Source organism: Callithrix jacchus, chromosome 3, assembly GCF_049354715.1.
Source record: "Callithrix jacchus isolate 240 chromosome 3, calJac240_pri, whole genome shotgun sequence".
Lineage (NCBI taxonomy): Eukaryota > Metazoa > Chordata > Mammalia > Primates > Cebidae > Callithrix > Callithrix jacchus.
Window position 1 is genome coordinate 86,209,790 of NC_133504.1, and position 18,095 is coordinate 86,227,884.

Consider the following 18,095-nt stretch of genomic DNA (forward strand, 5'->3'; position numbering starts at 1 on the left):
AAACCCAGATTCTGAAAGATAAATAATTTGGGAAATCTCATTAGGACTATTAATGATAGTTGATAAAGACATAATAACAAAATAATAAGAAATGTGAAACATCATTCTCTAAACTGCAGCAAGCTTAAAATATATGTGTTGAAACTACTGAAATTATAACAAATCTGTGTGCTTTCAAATTTTGCATTTCAATCAAAATGTGATCCTCAGCAAAGCCTAATTGGATAAATGGAAAGCAGTGTCTCATTCCCTTTGGTGGAGAAGCAGAATTGTGGTAATTCAGTTAGAGGCAGAAAAGAAATAATTCTGACAAGATCAAATAGCTACTGGGTATTCACACTCACTATGTCTTAAGTGTAATGTCACTGAGTTTATAGAAAGCCATTATTGCATAAGCTATCTCCGTGGTTCTAAGACGGAAATCATGTAATCAATGGTTGTCAGACCACAGAAAGTTGGAATCATCATTGAGTTAAGCATCCAAAAGTTACATTTCTTATTCAGAACAGCCACCATGGGGGAATAAACTTTCTCAGGGGACCTTACTTACGACAAAGTTCCAAGTTTCTGTGTCAGAACTTGTCAAAATCATCTTGGTATCTCCTTTTAGGTCTTACATCTAAAAGGCCATAAAGGCAAAGAAAATTAAAATGTCATCAAAACATAGATTACCTTTGTTTTCTTTTCTGAAAAAAATGTACTCTTAGTGCAAAAGTTAATAATTGTCCTCATTCAGTTTGAAATAGCTCATGTTTAAACAGCTATCTACCAAAATGTCACTGTATGAAAGGAAACAATAAATATCTGATAAAATGTCCTGGGCTCCTTAGAAGGATGTAGTAGATTTCTTATTTAGCCTGTCACCAACCAGATTCTTCTACAAAGATACACAGGACATTAGGAAATCTGACTTCTGCAGCCCTTGCTAGGGTCCTAGAGGACTTGGGAGGAATTCTAAATAAACAAAGTCTTTCAGCTCAACCTGGCCACAAAGAATTTACAAGCCCTTCTCCCCTACCTTGAAGCGGGCTCTACTAGTTCACCACTAGCCTACACTCTTCAGTACACAGGAGTCCTAGATTATCAGAAACCAGATCCTGCTGGGATGAGTAAACACCAATCAACAGCCCTATTAGCCTCCAGAGGTCTCCATGCTTTGTTTATAGTAAATAATGAAACAGCCAGCACTGGAATGCTTGGTCCTTCCATTTTTTTATTTAATTTAGATGTTACAGGTCTGCCTTTTTATAGGGATGTTTTTTTCCTGTACTGCACCTTCTCCAAATTTTTAAAAAGTAACTTGTTACTTTTCTTTTTATAAAACAAGAAAAAAAGGATTGTAAATATTCATGGCCTTTCTTAAAACAACTACTTTCTCAATTGTATTTAACTGTCTGCAGGTAAGCACTGAAATGCAGAGGCAGAAAATGAAGATGACCTTATTTCTTTTTACTCTAATAGGCGTGATTAGTCATGGGACCTCTTTTCCAATCTAAGGCAGAGACATCTCAATTTATTATTCATCTAGAGCTGGACTTGAAATGCAGATGTTTCAGGCCATGGTTTCTTCTAGTGGATACAGCTGGTCTAATTCTTTATTGCTGCCCTCAGATGATGACACATAGGAGAGCTGGGCCAAGTTTTTGATGATGCTCTTTCAGTCTGAAAGAGCATAGTGGCTAATATATGAAGTGCATCGAGACAGCCAAGAGAGGTCCTGGCAGCCCCATGGGCAAGGTCATTGAGCTGGAGCAGAGAGAGCCGAGTGCCTCGTAGGGGTGAGAGTTCAACAGCTTAGTTACAGCACTATCCCTAGAGAATAAGTAATATTTACTTATAGGAGCCAGTCTGTGAATCCCACATTGGCAAGGGGGTAAATTAAGATCAGCAATTTTCTTTTATGAAGCAGAAGTAATCACATTTCGGTTTTTTTTTTTAGGCTTTAGTCATATGCTTATGTTTTTTCTTGTATCTGTGAAAGGATACATGGTTCCCATTCTGCAAAATTTTTAGACATTTACATACATCTAGAGAAATATTCATAAATTTAACATATTTTTATTTTGGAAACATTGTGTGCTATTATATTCTTTCAGTGCAAAAATCAGCAGCCAATTTGGAGATCTGAATGGTCCCTCATGATATGCTCATGACATTTGTAAAAAGAAAAACCATTATGTGAAAAGTATGCATGACTCTCAAGAAAAAAGTTTATTATTATAGTCTGCCCAGAAGACAAATTACACGTAGAAGTGGCTGTGAAATCAAGTATCAGAAAATAAACAGAAAAAAAAGTATTTCAACGTATTTCAATCTTAATTTAATGTTTGACTATTGGGCCTTTTATTTTTTTCAAGACAGTGTCTCACTCTGCCACCCATCTGGAGTGTAGTGGCACTATCTTGGCTCCCTGCAACCTCTGCCTCCTGAGTTCAAACACTCCTCCCACCTCAGCCTCCTTAGTAGCTGGGATTACAGGCTCCCACTGCTATGCCCAGATACTTTTGTATTTTTTTGTAAAGATGGGGTTTTGCCATGGTTGCTCAGGCTAGTCTCAAACTCCTGCTCTCAAGCAATCTGCCCACGTCAGCCTCCCAAAATGCTAGGATTACATGCTACCATGAATTTAACATTGCAACCCTTTCCCAATAACTTGATAATACAATCCAAAACCTAACCGGCAGTCTGCATTAAGCCTAGGAGCAGGTAAAGGTGATATAATCACTTGAAAAATTCAGAGGCTACCCTTCTCCAACCTCTGCCTCTACCATTTATTGAATTAAATATGCCTGTGGACTTAGGACTGAGATACTTTCCTAGCAGTTGAAATGAGAAAAAAGTAAAGTCTTAGTCTACTAGGCAGAGGTTCCTATGTTTATTAGCTGAGACGCTTTAACTTCCCACACTTACTTAGTCTGCCAACCTTCCATTCCTTGCCTGAGTCTCAGATCAATATGATAGATAACGGTAAAGCTTAAGGTAAATGATTACCCTATAAGCTGATGAGAATTGTAATTTCAGTGTATAACAAACACTACAGGGTATAGTGAGCCTTCAAGCATAATAAATTCATCACTTATTTCCAATGATTGATTTGTATTCTGGTTTAATTAGCCATGAAAGAGACTATTTTTTAAGCCTTCCTTTACTTTTCATTTTTATTTCCGTTTATTGCCGCCTCCTATTGTAGATGCTAATCCCCAGCTGTCAAGTTAAGGAAATTTAAAGGGAGACACTAAATACAATTACCAATCATGAATTCATTTTCGTATACCACTGAACTCGAAGATATCATAGACAAACCAGGATTTGTAATTCTATTCCTGGAAGATTGTCTTGTTATTATAATTAATATTATTCTTAATTACAGTCTGATCATTTACAATGCATAATCTATAAAAACTTATATATTCACCTCCCAAAAAGCAGATGTTTTATGATATCCACTAAACCTACATTTTCATGTTACTAGATTCTGAGTAACCAATATAAGTGACTTTAAGAAGAATATACATTGATAGAACTCAAAAAAGTATGAAAGCTTGGGCTATGAAGTGTACGGGGGTCAGAGTGGGATAAGGGATTTGGGATGAGAATGACAGAGGGAACGATTTGGTTACTAAAATAACAAACTCACAAATGCATTCAGAAAATTCACCAAGAGTGTCCATGTTTATTTTAACTGGCCTCCACAAAAAAGGAAAAGTCAGGACAATAGCGAAGGCCAGCTGTTGTTTTTCTTGAAGAGGTCCCAGCTCTGTATGCTGAGGAACTCTACTTGAGATGGCCTGGCTGAGACAAATGTTCTGTCCACACTTTAAATGGCAGCTGGTTATTAAATGACTCCCAATAGGGTGAACACTTGCTATTGACAATAAGGTAATATAAGGACCGTGCAGAGCAATCAGGATGGGAATGTGAATGAAAAATCTTTAATCTGAAATTACAGCTGTCAGGGTTATATTATAAAACATGAAAGTTGCATCTGCAGTTAGAATTAATGTGTCCCAAAAGCCAAGTTTCTCATAAACTGCATCTTGCAGATACATATTTTATAAATAGTCTACCAGTCTTCTATAAATCGAAGAGAACTGTGGCCTATATTAAGGAATTAAAAGGGGTCATCTCTCCCAGCACTGGTATTTGTTGAGCACTATTGAGGGAGAGGGAGTGGGCGTGAAATGAACATTGATTTCAAAAGTCTGCCAGAGAAGGTAGAAGTATTAGTCCTAAACAACACTATCTCACTGATTCTAGCACCACATACAAATGACTCTATGTTACATTTTGTAATAATCTGTGAATGAGTAGAAATGGGAATTATAATATAAATAATGAAATGGTCTTCCTGACAAATTTATCAGCAAAATGTAAATTTTGGTTGCTGAGTTTATTTAAACAACTAATATGACTTCTCAGGGGAAATTACATACTTTAAAAAACAGTCAGAGTACTAACAGATAATTTTACATCAGAGATACATAAAAGTCCACATTAGGAATGCCACAGAAATGCATAAAATTGGACGTCTGGAAAGATTATTAGAGATCATCTAGTCCAGAAACTCATTTTTCAAAACCTGGTTCACTTTTGAAACAAACATGCTTAGTATCAAAAGGCACTTATACTTTAAATCTCTGAAAACATGAAGCAGTTGTTCTCTCAGTGTCTCAAATCCTATCTTTGTTCTTGATAATGTATCTCACTTAAAGGACAGAAATGAGTGTAAGGAGTAAGGTGGTATCTTTATTGCTATACTTAAGTCATAGTGGTAATCTACTGATAACTCTGTCATTTCAAAAAGATAACCTTATACCTTTTTCATCAGTCACTTAATATCTCATATTCTCATAAAAATGAGAGAAATGATAGATACATATATAACAGCATCACACATGCAACTCTAATACCTGTCCCATGTGGCACCATTTACCCTGGGAAATCCTTAGAAGTTTACTACTGTTATGAAAAAATAGATAAGATAATTTTCTTAAAGGCTAGAGGATAAACTCTCTTGACAAGCAACCACTTACTTTGCCTGAGTAGTAAGTATTGCCCATCAAAGGAAATTATATTTTAACTATTATGTAATTAGATTAATAGGATTTATAATTATAGTATAAATAGAAAGACCAAATGGATAAGCTATATGTATAAATTTATATTGTGCTTTGTGCTTATTTTGTAGAATTCTAGCTTAATATACTCAAACCATCCTGAGTTTGCAAAGTGAGGAACTGAAAATACCAGTCAGGCACACAACGGTGGGATCCAGGGATTCTGGTACCCTAAGTGAGAGAGTGGGTTGTCTCTTTACATCTGGAGTTGATGCAGACTAGATGCTATTCAATCAGATGTTACTAGATTTTCAAGTGACCTCAATGGCTGAAAATACTTTTTGTGTGTGTGTTTTACAATCACGTTACAATTTTTTCTCTTTTTTATGGAGCTTGCCCTCAGGATCCCAAGCCTTTATGACCTCTAGACTAGATTCCTGCAGGAGCTTTGTCTAGGTCCCCTTGGCAGACCACCCAGAAGCTTTCCACTGGTGCAAAACACAGCAGCCCAACCACATAAAGATGTGGGCTGAAAACAGAGGACACAATTCAAGTCCAGAATCTTATATACAAAGACCTCAAAGTGAATCTATTCCATTATAGTTCCCAAATCAGATAGATTCTGAACTATAGATCAAAGATTTAGGTAATGATGTGACAATATGTCTAACAGCTTGTCAAGTAAACATGAAGTTGAGTAAATTTTTGTAAGTTGCAGCATCGTCATATTTTTATAATTTTGAATCTGAGTATAAAAATTCCTTTTTATATTAATAGACTTGCTTAAAATGAAAATGAAAACTTTAGTCATATGTATTCTATATGCAATAATAAACCTTGACTTCTATGAGTCCAATAGTGACTTAACTAGAAAATAAATAAAACCTGGGTAGGATTCTTGCACTATGTTCATTGCACATAGAAAGGCCTTTTGAAAAGTATTAGCCTTTTCAAAAATATACCAAAAAGTAAAGAGCATCAACATAATGAAGAATTTACATCAACTAATGGGCAAAACAGTCAGCTAACATCAAATGTCAGTAATCCTAAATTTAAATAGACTAAATCCCCCAATCAAAAGATACAGCCAAACCTTACAGTATGCTGCATCCAGACCCATCTCACATGCAAGGATACACCAAGACTCAAAACAAAGGGATGGAGAAAGATTTACCAACCAAATAAAGAGCAAAAATAAATAAATAAATAAATAAATAAATAAATAAATAGCAGGAGTTGCAGTTCTCGTCTTTGATAAAATAGATTTTAAAGCAACAAAGATATAATGGTAAAGGGATCAATGCAACAAGAAGAGCTAATGATCCTAAATATATACGCATCCAATACAGGAACACCCAGATACATAAGACCTATAAAGAGACTTAGACTCCCACACAATAATAGTGAGAGACTTCAACATCAATATTAGATAGATCAACGAGACAGAAAATTAATAAGGATATCCAGGACTTGAACTCAGATCCGGAACAAGTAAACTTAATAAATGTTTATAGAACTCTCCACTTTAAATACATAGAATATACACTCTTATCAGTACTACATCACACCTACTCACAGGTTTAAATGAAATAATGGTTGGCCATTATTAAGCACAATTATTGGCATAAAAGAGGTTTTCAATATCCATATTTAGAATAAAGCAACACTCCCATTCTCTCTCCCTCTTTCCCTTCCTCTTTCTTCCTCTCCTTCATTCCTTTTTTTCTTTCTCTTTCTTTCTTTTTTTTTCAAAAAAGAGAAAAATGAGAATTGCTTCCTGATATTCTGGAAGTATATCAGGAAATATATATTTCCTCTCCCTAAAGGAAAGGAGAAAGAAAAGGATAGGAAGACAGCATAGGAAAGACTATGAAAATAAGCAGAATGAAGGTATTATTAAAAAAAAAACAACAACAACAAAAAACCTGTGAGCCAACTTCATAGTACAAAATGCTCCCTGGAACTCCAAGCCACCTGAAACTGAGTGATCTTTAAATATGCTGCACAGACCCTTGGCCCCAAAAAGGTATTCAGGACATACAGAGCAGTGCTTCATGTCTGCCGTGTTGGAGTATGGGGGAAAAAATGAAGAGAAGAAAGAGACATTTAGAACACTGGACCAGTCACTTCAGGTTTGGCTACTGGAATACACAAACTTTGCCATGTGTGCAAATGATAAATTAAAGAATAGAGATAGCCTGATACAGAGTAGCCTTTTTAATGTTTCCACAAAATGACACTATAATAAACAAAAATAAAAACTACAACCTACCCTCATCATCCTTTCATAAACAAAAGAGCATTTGCTCCCTAAATTAAGAACTTAATAATAGAATAAAGCTCTATCCTCCCCCTGAAATGAATGCATTAAAAACATGATAGCAGGAAAATTGCAACATAAAAATATATAGCATAATACTGCACTCAGTGTAAATGTGTTCTTATAAAAGTTTGTCAGTATGGATCCACTTGCTACGTTGTAACATAGAGGAAAGCTCAAAAGTTCAGTTTTTTCCTGAAATTATTTTGTTGTATCAATGCCTAAAATATATGTTATGTAAGACTATGTTGTTGAAAATGCAAACGAGGGTCTTAAAACCACTTCACTTAATCTGTAGCATTTGGGAGAGCAAAGGGATTAAGGCTGCCCAGCTTTCCATGCACATCTGGCCATCTTCCAGCCTAGTGAGCTAGAAAGCAGCACAGCTAGACAGGTGTCTGGGTGGCCAGGTTAATTAGGCTTTTCAAGAAACCCATGGGATTTTTTTTTTTTCACCACCCAGCAAGATACAATCAGGGGAATACCTGAAAGTGGTCTGGGAAATACCTTAGACAATCACCCACTGTTCTAGATTGGAGGTAGACCAGTGTTTGGTCATTGTTCTTCTAATATGAACCCTTTGATTGTAGAGTCAAAGGGTTCATATTAGATTGAATCCTTTGTGGAGTCAAACCTTTGTGATATCAACCCTTTGATCTACAATCATTGGGGTTGGAAAAGGCCACAGAGATTCTGTAGTTTACAATAAGCCACACCTTGTGTGTCATTAGTTTAGACATTGTCTCTGGAATTCTAACTCACCCTTGTACCATCAGCTTTCTGATGCTAGGGCTGGAACCCTACAAAGTGCATTTCTCCTTTGTCAGCTGCTCTTTATTAGGATCTAAAAACAGGGGCCTCTATGCGGAGCCTGGAGGGAAACAGAGAAGGATAGCACACAGTCCTTCCTGCTTGCCTCCCATCTGCCTCCTGATTCTGACAGCGTGACTCATCACACTCCCTCACCCCAGCAGGGTCAGCATGTTCCACCGGCAGTACTAGATTCCATGTCGTAGTTTTTGCAAGACTTAAAAAATCTGTCACCTTTCCTCAGAGATGCTAGCATCAGCCATGGAGTGCCTTCAGTTTTATCTCCTCCAACCTGCTAAATGTTAATACTTCCAGCCTCTGTGTTTCCCCAGCTCTAATGGTGGCAATTGCTACTGCTGTGATAGAGTCTTTTTATTGTCCTCTCAGTTCTTTATTACTTATTAAATTCTCTTTGTTAAATTAAGCGATGTTTCTATCTCCAAATGTGGCTTTAACACATGGAGATTGCATTTTTAAGCAGCTTTATTGAGATATAATCTATATGCCACAAAATCTACTCATTAAAATTATATGAATCAATGGTGCTTAATGTATTCAGGGTTTTGTAGCCATCACCATTGTCTACCTCAAGAACATTTTTATCACCCTTCCAAAAATCCCTGTACCCGTTAGCAGTCAGTTCTCATTTTCCCATCTCCCTAGATTCTGATAACCTACAGTTTGTTTCTGTAGATTTTCCTATGTTGAATATCTCATATAAATGTGTCATGAACCAAATTTTGTACCCCCAAAATTTGTGTGTTGAAGCTCTAACCTCCAATGTGACTGTATTTGGAAAGAGAGCCTTTAAAAAAGTAATTAAGATAAGAACAGGACTCTAATTCAATAAGGCAGTGTCTTTATGAGAAGAGGCACTAGGGGTTTAAGTACACAGAGGTAAGGCTGTGTGAGGACCACAGCAAGAGGTGGTCCGGGAGAGAGGCCTCAGGTGAAACCAGAGCTGCTCACATTGATCCTGGACTTCCAGCATTCATAATTGAGAGAAAATGACTGACTTTCTCATGTTTAAGCCACCAGATTATGGTATTTTATTATGGCAATACTAGCAAGTTAATAAACAGAGTTATACAATATGTAGTATTTTATAACTGACCTCTTTTTCACTTGGCATAATATTTTCAAGGCTTCATCCTGTTGTAACATAGATCAGTACTTTGTCATTTTTCTAACTGAATGATATTTCATTGTAAGGATATACTACATTTCATTTTTCCATTCATCAGGTGATAGACTTTGAGTTGTTTCTACTAATTTGACTGCAATGAAATGAAAAATGGTGCTAAGAACATTTGTGAACAGGTTTTTATGTAATTTAACAAAGGGAATTTAATAAGTAATGAAGAACTGAGAAGACAAAAACAAAATTCTAAAGTATCACAGAAGTAGCAAGTGCCACCCTTAGAGCTGGGGAAACAAAGAGGCTGGAATTGTTAACATTTAGCAGGTTGAAGGAGATGAAATTTAGACCTCTAGGAAGGCACTCCCTGGCTGATGCTAGCAACACATGAAAGGAAGTAACAAATATGGTTATGTTAGGGTGTGGCATATTGTTGCTCCTGAAGAAGGGTCTTTAATCCAAAGAAATGGCAGATCAAAGGATACCCAATCAATGTCCTTAAGGAAACAGTTCATGGTGCATCTTAAATACTCAGGAAACATTATTCCTTATTCTGTTTCCATTTTCTAAAAAAGTCCTTGGGGTTCTGCAAAGTTTAATTTGAATTAATGATTGGTTATTCAGAGTCAGCATATATTCGTGCATGCTTCCTCATTTGTCTTCACCACAGTGCCTTGGCTCTCTGTTATCCAAACAGATACTTTTGGATAATAAGTTATTATTATTATTATTATTATTATATCTAATAATGTTATTTATTCCAGTTTAGATACTTTGAAAACAATGCTCTAAATATTACTTTTGCAAGAGAGATTCATAAAACTAGTACATATTTTTCTACAGGCTGCTTGAGCCTTTCCAAGTTTCTGTATGCCTGGATTCTACTATACATCAGCTTTAGTCTATTTTTATCCTCTTTATGCTTCACTCCTGCTCTGCTCACCAAGGCTGATTAGAAAAAATTGTTCTCTGAATTATAAATCCAAGCCACTGTAACTGTAACATGGATGAGATTTTAAACTCTGGGGTCTATAGTTGACACTCCCTATAGCAAGTTGAATGCAAGCAGAAGCCCATATAGTTCAAAGCATGTTTCAGACCTTCATATTTCTGCTGATCAAGAACAGAAGGTCCACTGGTCCTCCAGGAAGAAGAGCTGAATTGTAAAGCCTTAGTCCTGTCAGTACCTCTGTGACCTCAACAGGGTCTCTAACACTTTACTCCCAGTTTCTTCTGCACAATGAAGAGTTTGGATAAAATAAAATCTAAAGTTCTTTTCAGTCTGAAAAACAAAACTGAGGCTGGGTGCAGTGGCTCAATCCTGTAATCCCAGCACTTTGGGAGGCCGAGGCGGGTGGATCACGAGGTCAAGAGATCGAGACCATCCTGGTCAACATGGTGAAACCCAGTCTCTACTAAAAATACAAAAAATTAGCTGGGCGTGGTGGCACATGCCTGTAATCCCAGCTACTCAGGAGGCTGAGACAGAAGAATTGCCTGAACCCAGGAGGCACAGGTTGCAGTGAGCCGAGATCGCACCATTGCACTCCAGCCTGGGTAACGAGCGAAACTCCGTCTCAAAAAAAAAAAGGAAAACAAAACTGTAATTTTATAAATATTTAAGTAGCAACCATATTGAAACTATAAACTATAACCATTTTATATGTCTGCAATTTAAAGAGGATAAACAAATAAGAAATTAATTCTCAGTGTAAAGTATAACTCTCTGCCACTCCAACCCAAGGACTGTTATTAGAGAGATATCCCCAAAAGTGTTAGATGCTTCAACGTCCAACTAATTTGTAGCATCTTCTTTTTCAAATTTGTATCTTCTCGTAAAAATATCTGTCTCTATGGTCAATTTTAAGTTTATGCAGAGGGGGCTTTGGGTTAATGCTTCCCTTAAAAATTTTCATCATCAGGGTTTTCACACAGATTGTGATACCATAATTTGTCATATCTTTAGTAGAAAAACTCTTATTCAATTGCAACCATGTCTGGAGTGGGAAAGACATTAAGTCGATGGCTCTCATCAATATCCTACAAGAAATAATTTATTTGATTTTCAACCACATGGCTGTATCCAAAATAATGGTCTATGTAGTTGTCTCTAAAGTGTGCCCACAAAGGAAATACTAGACTTCCATCAGAGTATAGGAATAAAGTTTAACTAACAACTTTTTTCCCCATTCACCCTTAATTTTTATTGTTATATATTTTATGAAACACATATATTCATACAGCTACTCATGCATACAATTTACAAATAACCAAAAATAATATTCTGATGTTAAATGTTCAATTTTTTTTCTTGATAAGGTTTATTAACAAAAATTTGGAAATTTTCCCTATGTGGGCTTTTAGACCGGTAAATTTTGCAAGAAGAAAAGAGGGCAGAAAAATTGTTTCTACACACTGCCATGTGTGTACCTATGCAACTGTCTTGCATGTTCTGCACATGTACCCCCAAACCTAAAATGCAATAAAAAATTTAAAAAAAATTGTTTCTAATAGGAGTTCTTGAGCATCTCAGGCCCAGTGCAGTGGGTCTCCGAAGCAGACCAGAGGAGGGCAGAGCAGCGGAAGTGGAGAGGAGCCTGTATGGATGGCAACAGGTAGAGGCTGAGGTGCAGCTGAGGCCAGGTGAGGATCACAGAGAAGTTATGACATAGAAAACTGTGCTAAGAAGAGAAAACAGAGACTTCACCCCTTCAAAATTTAACTTTGCAAAACTCTCTTCTTACTTTTTTGTGCTTAATACATGACTTTTGGGCACAGCTTTTGGGGACCTTCCTTATTTGAAATGGCATTTCAATTATTCTTGTGTGAATATGGCCCACTCATTGTGTATTAAATTAAATCATCAAATCCATCCGTGTTATTAATTAATATTTCTGCACCTCCAAACAATTCTTTTATAAATAGGATATATATTACTTTTTTTTTTTTAAATAGGCTCTTGTTCTGTCATCCAGGCTGGAGTGCAGTGGTGCGATCTTGGCTCACTGTAACCCCTGCCTCTGGGCTCAAGCAATCCTCCCACCTCAACCTCTAAAGTAGCTGGAACTACAGGCACCCACCACTACACCCAGCTAATTTTGTATGTTTTTATAAAGACTGGGTTTCATCAGGTTGCCCAGGCTTGTTTTAAACTCCTGAGCTCAAGTGATCTGCCCACCTAGGCCTGTCAAAATGCTGGGGTTACAGGTCTGAGCCACCATGCCTGGCCAAATATTATGTATTTTATTACTAACTTACTTATTACGTAAGTAATTAAAGCTGGACTCTGTGACAAAACTATATTAATGAACATTAAGGTAACTTTGAACTAAGATCATATAAATGTCTTAGTCATCTGAATAATATTGGAGGAGTGTGAGAGAATGTTAAAATTATATCTAAATAACTGAACTTCATTTCAATTTATCTACCTTACTAGATGCTAAGAATATAGTGATCATAATGTTTAAATTAGAAAAGCAGTTTGTAATTAGAGTAAGCATATGCTATAAATTCAAATTGGTAGTAAAATAACCAAATGTAACTGTTCCAAGGGAAAAATTAAAATATTCCAATAGTTTTAAAGTTACAAAATATAAAAACCATTAAAATGAAACCATTTTCTTCAGCTTCACAAAAGCCTTTTAATAGAAAACTGAATTTTGGCATTTGTTGTTGAAAGTGTTGATGAGTTACTTCTAGTTTATTATTAAAAAAAAAGTCTTTTTTTTCTTTTTAGTATACCACACTTGGTTGACAAATGCAAATACTCTGAGAGGATATCCCAGCAGAACCCACTGTGGTTTGAGGGTTTTCTCATCATTTTGCATTACAGAAAATGATGCTGAATCATATACACTTAACAAATCAAAAAGCCATAAACATATGTAAGTAATGAAAATGTCCCATAGTAAGCAATCATCATGATGCCACCAAAGGAAAACTAGACATTTTTTCTTTTTATTTTGCTTAACACATTTTGCCATGTTCCACAGAGAAAGAAACTTTAATCAAATACTGTTGAACTGAAATCCTGACCATTCAATTTTATCTTTATACAGATTTGTAATACTATTGTAAACACTATTTTCTGCATGAAAATGAATTTCCATTAGACTAGCGGTCTCCAACCTTTTTTGGCACCAGGGACAGGTTTTGTGGAATACAATTTTTCCCATGGACAAGGGGTTGGGGGTGGGGGATGATTTGGGGATGAAACTGTTGTACCTCATAAGGAGAGCACAACCTAGGTCCCTTGCATGTGGAGTTTACAATAGGATTCACTCTCATAACACCTCCACTGATCTGACAGGAGGTGGAGCTCAGATGGTAATGCTAGTTCACTCACTGCTCACCTCCTGCTGTGGGGCAGCGTTCCTAATAGGGCAGGGTTCCTAATAGGCCATGGTGGACTGGTTTTAGTCCATGGCCTGGGATTGGAGACTCCTGCATTAGACACAAGTAACACTGGTTTTATAATTGATATAGATGAAGTGAATAGCCCTTCCAGAAATTGGGAGGAAAAAAAATTAAGGAAATTATGTTCACTGAAATGGAAAACCCACAAAAAAAAAAAATATGATGACCTCATTGAATACCACAAACTCTGCAACTGATGGACAGGTAAAGTTGTTTCTTCCATGTCATAAACCTGGTCATGGTTTCTATGTCATAGAACTAGAAAAAATAAAAATAAAAAATTCATAACCACAAGGAGAATTAAAGTAGGGAAACTGAGTCATCAGTAGACAGGATATTTTAGTTCATTTCCGAAAGTCAAAGAAGCATGAAAGCTAATGGATAGCTGAAACTATACACAACAGTTTAAGTTCAAGATGTGCTGTGAGGGTTTATAATGAAGTTATGTCAAGAACAAATGAGAATGATGAAGAAAGAGATGTTAAATGAAGATCTGTATGTGGTACAATTCACCAATCAGTACCTCTAACTGGCAGCAATTAAAAATTCAGAGTGTTTCTCCTCTAGGTAAAATCCCCAGGGGATTCTTTTCTGAAGAGCTTGAGTGACCTTACTTGGTTAAATCAAGGTTTCTTCTGTGAATGGCCTGCCAAGAATAAAGCCCTTTGTTTGGAATTCTGGGAGACCTGAGACCTAATAGCTGCTCTCTGCTCATTCAATTTAAAGTTAAGCCTACCAGTCAATAAACTATGTCCAGCCACACAGTGAGCTCCGAGTCTACCATTCATGGGACACACCTAACATTTACCTATTAGCAGAGAAAACACACAGTAGTTAACTAATAGGTCTTGATTGAATATAAACAGACAACCAAGAGTTTTCAGACAAAAAAAAAAAAAAAAAAAAAAAAAAACAGGACAAAGGAGAAAGCTCTATATAAGTTAACAGAAAAAAAATGACCATAGTATAAACAGGTAATTTAAAAATAGAAAAAAAATTTAAGAATTACTGACACATTTATGTAGTTTCAAGAAAGCATTATATTCACAAAACTAGAATGCTATACAAAGAAACTATATGGATTTATGATAAATCTTATAGAAAGTAAAACTAAGATCTCTGAAATTAAAATTTTTAATTAATGTTCAAAAAATAAAGTCAAGGAAATATCCAATATTGTAAAGAAAAATACAATGTCACCAAATATGAAAGGAAACAAACAAAATATGAAGGAATAAGCTTTCTAGCATCTTACTACTAGAAATAGAGAAGGCAAGAAGTTCTCAAAGAAATAACAGAAATTTAAGCCATTGGCGTTTTAAGCAGAAAGGAAACAGTCTGTGACTTGTATTTTAATTGAATATTTTTTACTTCCGAAGAAAACAGACTATAGAGAAATTAGGGTGGAAAAAGAAAAAAACGACTGAGACTGCATCTAGGTGAGAAATAATGCCACCTTGGACTAAGATACTTGAGCTGGAGCTAGTGAGAAGTGGTGGGGGAAAAGAGATGTTAGAAAAGCCTCATTTTTTTTTTTATTGCCCCACGCAACTGGATGAATAGAATTCTGGTTTACTGAGATGGGAGTATTACAGGAGGAGCAGGTTTTAGAGTCAGGATTTGGGAGAAAATATATAACTTGGAATTGGACATGTTAGATTTAAAGTTCATATAAGACATCCAACTAGACATGTTGGATAGGCAGTAAGATATTAGAATCCAGAATTCAAAGGAAATGATTCTGGAAATGGTATATAAATAACATTTAAAGCTAAACTAACTGAATTAGTTCACTAAAGACTGAATATAGAGAGATAATACAGAATGTCCATAGACTGAACCCTGGATAGCTATGCTCAGATGTGAAGATACGAACAAGCTGAGAAGGAACGTCTAAATGAGATAAAAAGACCATGAAAGGAGAGTGGTATTCCAGAGGCTGAGTGTGTCTCACGGAGGAAATCATCATCTGTGTCAAAACCTGCTTCCCAGTAAGTGAAATAAGAAAATAAGAGTGACCACTGGATTTTGCTATATGGAGCTCTTTCATGACATGACAAACGCCATTGCTGTAAAGGGGTTGGAGGTGAAACCAGAAGGAAATATGTTAAAGAGAGAATGGGAGTAACAGTGGAAAGAGATTAAACACAATCTTTTGAGGTGATTATTTATAAAAGTTAGCAGAGAACTGGGGAAGTATCTAGAAGTATATTGAGGCCAAATGACTTTCTTCTACAATGTGTGATATTATAGCATATATGTATAATATTGGGAATGTTCCTGCAGATGGGCATAATCTGATACAGGACAGAGAAAGCAAGTGTAGAAACAATGTCCCTAAGATATGACAGGGAATACAATGCACTAAAGAAGGGCTAGTCTTAGAGGAAGCAAAGGCAACGTTTAGTTTCTACCTGGAGGGAAGGCAGAATGGTTAGGACTGATGTGTGCAGGTTGGTGGAGTTGCTGCAGAAGCACACCAAAATTGCCTTTTGATTGTTTCCATTAGTTCAATGAAATGAGAAATAAAAAGAAAGTCATATTTTGAAAGAGGGCAGAATAAAGATGTGAGAAGTTAGAGAGTTGTTTTTTTTTTAAGGTGTGAAATAATGTTCTAGGAAAGGAGTACAGAACCTAAGGATAAGGACGAGTGTTACAGGGCAGCACTAAGAGCCCACCTGAGATTAGTGGTCATGAACTTAATGAGAGACACAAGAACCTGGTTTTATGGTTTTCCTCAGCTCTAGTCACATGCTTGGCCAGCTGCACCGTGACTTAGGAGTTGAATTCGATAAGCTTCGGATTTTTGTAGGCCAAGATAAGAGATGAGTAAATAGCTGAGGTGGTATGCAGGAAAGTCAGTATAATGATGGACCACAGCATCTAAGCTGGGTAAGGATAAGAATATGATGGACAGTAGGAAAATAGGAACTGGAAAGAAAGGCATTTCAGAGTTAGAGTACTAGAGAGAGTAAGAAAGAGAGACAGGGTCGGGGGAAGTAAGCAGGCAAAAGTCTGAGATTGGGGTGCTTAAAGTTGAGATTCTGAAAAGGTACAGTAATTCATAACATCAAGTCATGGCTACAGTGACTAAGGTGCAGAGGAAGACAAGCTAATGAGATGAGGTCAAGGACCTGAGCAGTCAGAATGCTAGAAAGGTTTCTCTGCACAGATATTGAGATCATCACGGTTTATGATAGCAGTTGTGTTGGAGCAGGATAAATGGTAAGCTAATAGACAGGATCTACTTATGATTGTAAGTTGATAAGAAGTAGTGTCTCAGAAATCTGGTGATGATTATGGCAAGAATGACTAGATGGTGGAATAATTGAGCAGTGTAATTTTCTGAGAAGGAACGTTTGAAAGGGAGGATGGTTGTTACAATGGTCTACAGGCAGCAATGAGTTCTAGGAAGACCCTTATCCTCACCTTCACGCATGGTGATATGAAGGTTGTAGAAAGAGTGAGTCATCGTTGATGAGGACAACACATAGAGGTGGCTCAGGGAGCAGTGCTTGGGGAGAACCAGGGTCCACATAAACCATGAGGTGGAAGAGAAGATTTTGTGAGGAGACTGAAGATAGAGCAGGGGTCACCAGGCTGTGGCCAGACAGCCAAACTCCTATTTTTATGTCCAGGTGCTAAGAATAAGTTTTACATTTTTAAATAGTAACATTTTTAATGATTATAGAAATACCTCCACGATATCTTTGATTTTGTCTCTTGGCTCCCAAGGCCTAAAAACTTTCTACCTGGCCCTTTAAAAACAATGTTTCCCCACTCCCGACAGTGAAGATTTTGCTAATAACAGAAAATATTTGGGTGAGTAAAATTACAGAATACACAGAACCATATAGGCATGGAAGCCTAAGGCATGAAAGATGACTTGGAAGATTTGGATGTCTTATGTTGACTGAGGTAAACAGGGACACAGATCATGACCAAATGACTCCTAAGGGTCTTTTAATCAAACTGCAGTAAAAGCCTATGAATCAGATAGAGGTGGGAGGAAGACGAGAACCTTACCAGGAGAAGACAGAATTCCTGGACTGTGGTCAGCCACTGCTCTGGTGTCTAGGCTGCAGGAGAGAAGTCTAAGAACATAGAGCTCTGGTTGTGCTATCTGATGGCTCCCTCAAGTCTACGTTTATATTAACCCATATTTGCATATTATTTATTTATCATTACAATGCAATGAAGAAGATAACATAACTTCTATGTTACATATTAGAAAACCAAGGCTTGGAAAAAATAAGTAATTTAATCAGAGTCACACGGATAATACAATCTAAAGCCTGGTCTGGAACAGGTCTTTTGAATACTAAGCTAAGTACCTTTTTCTTTTCTTTTC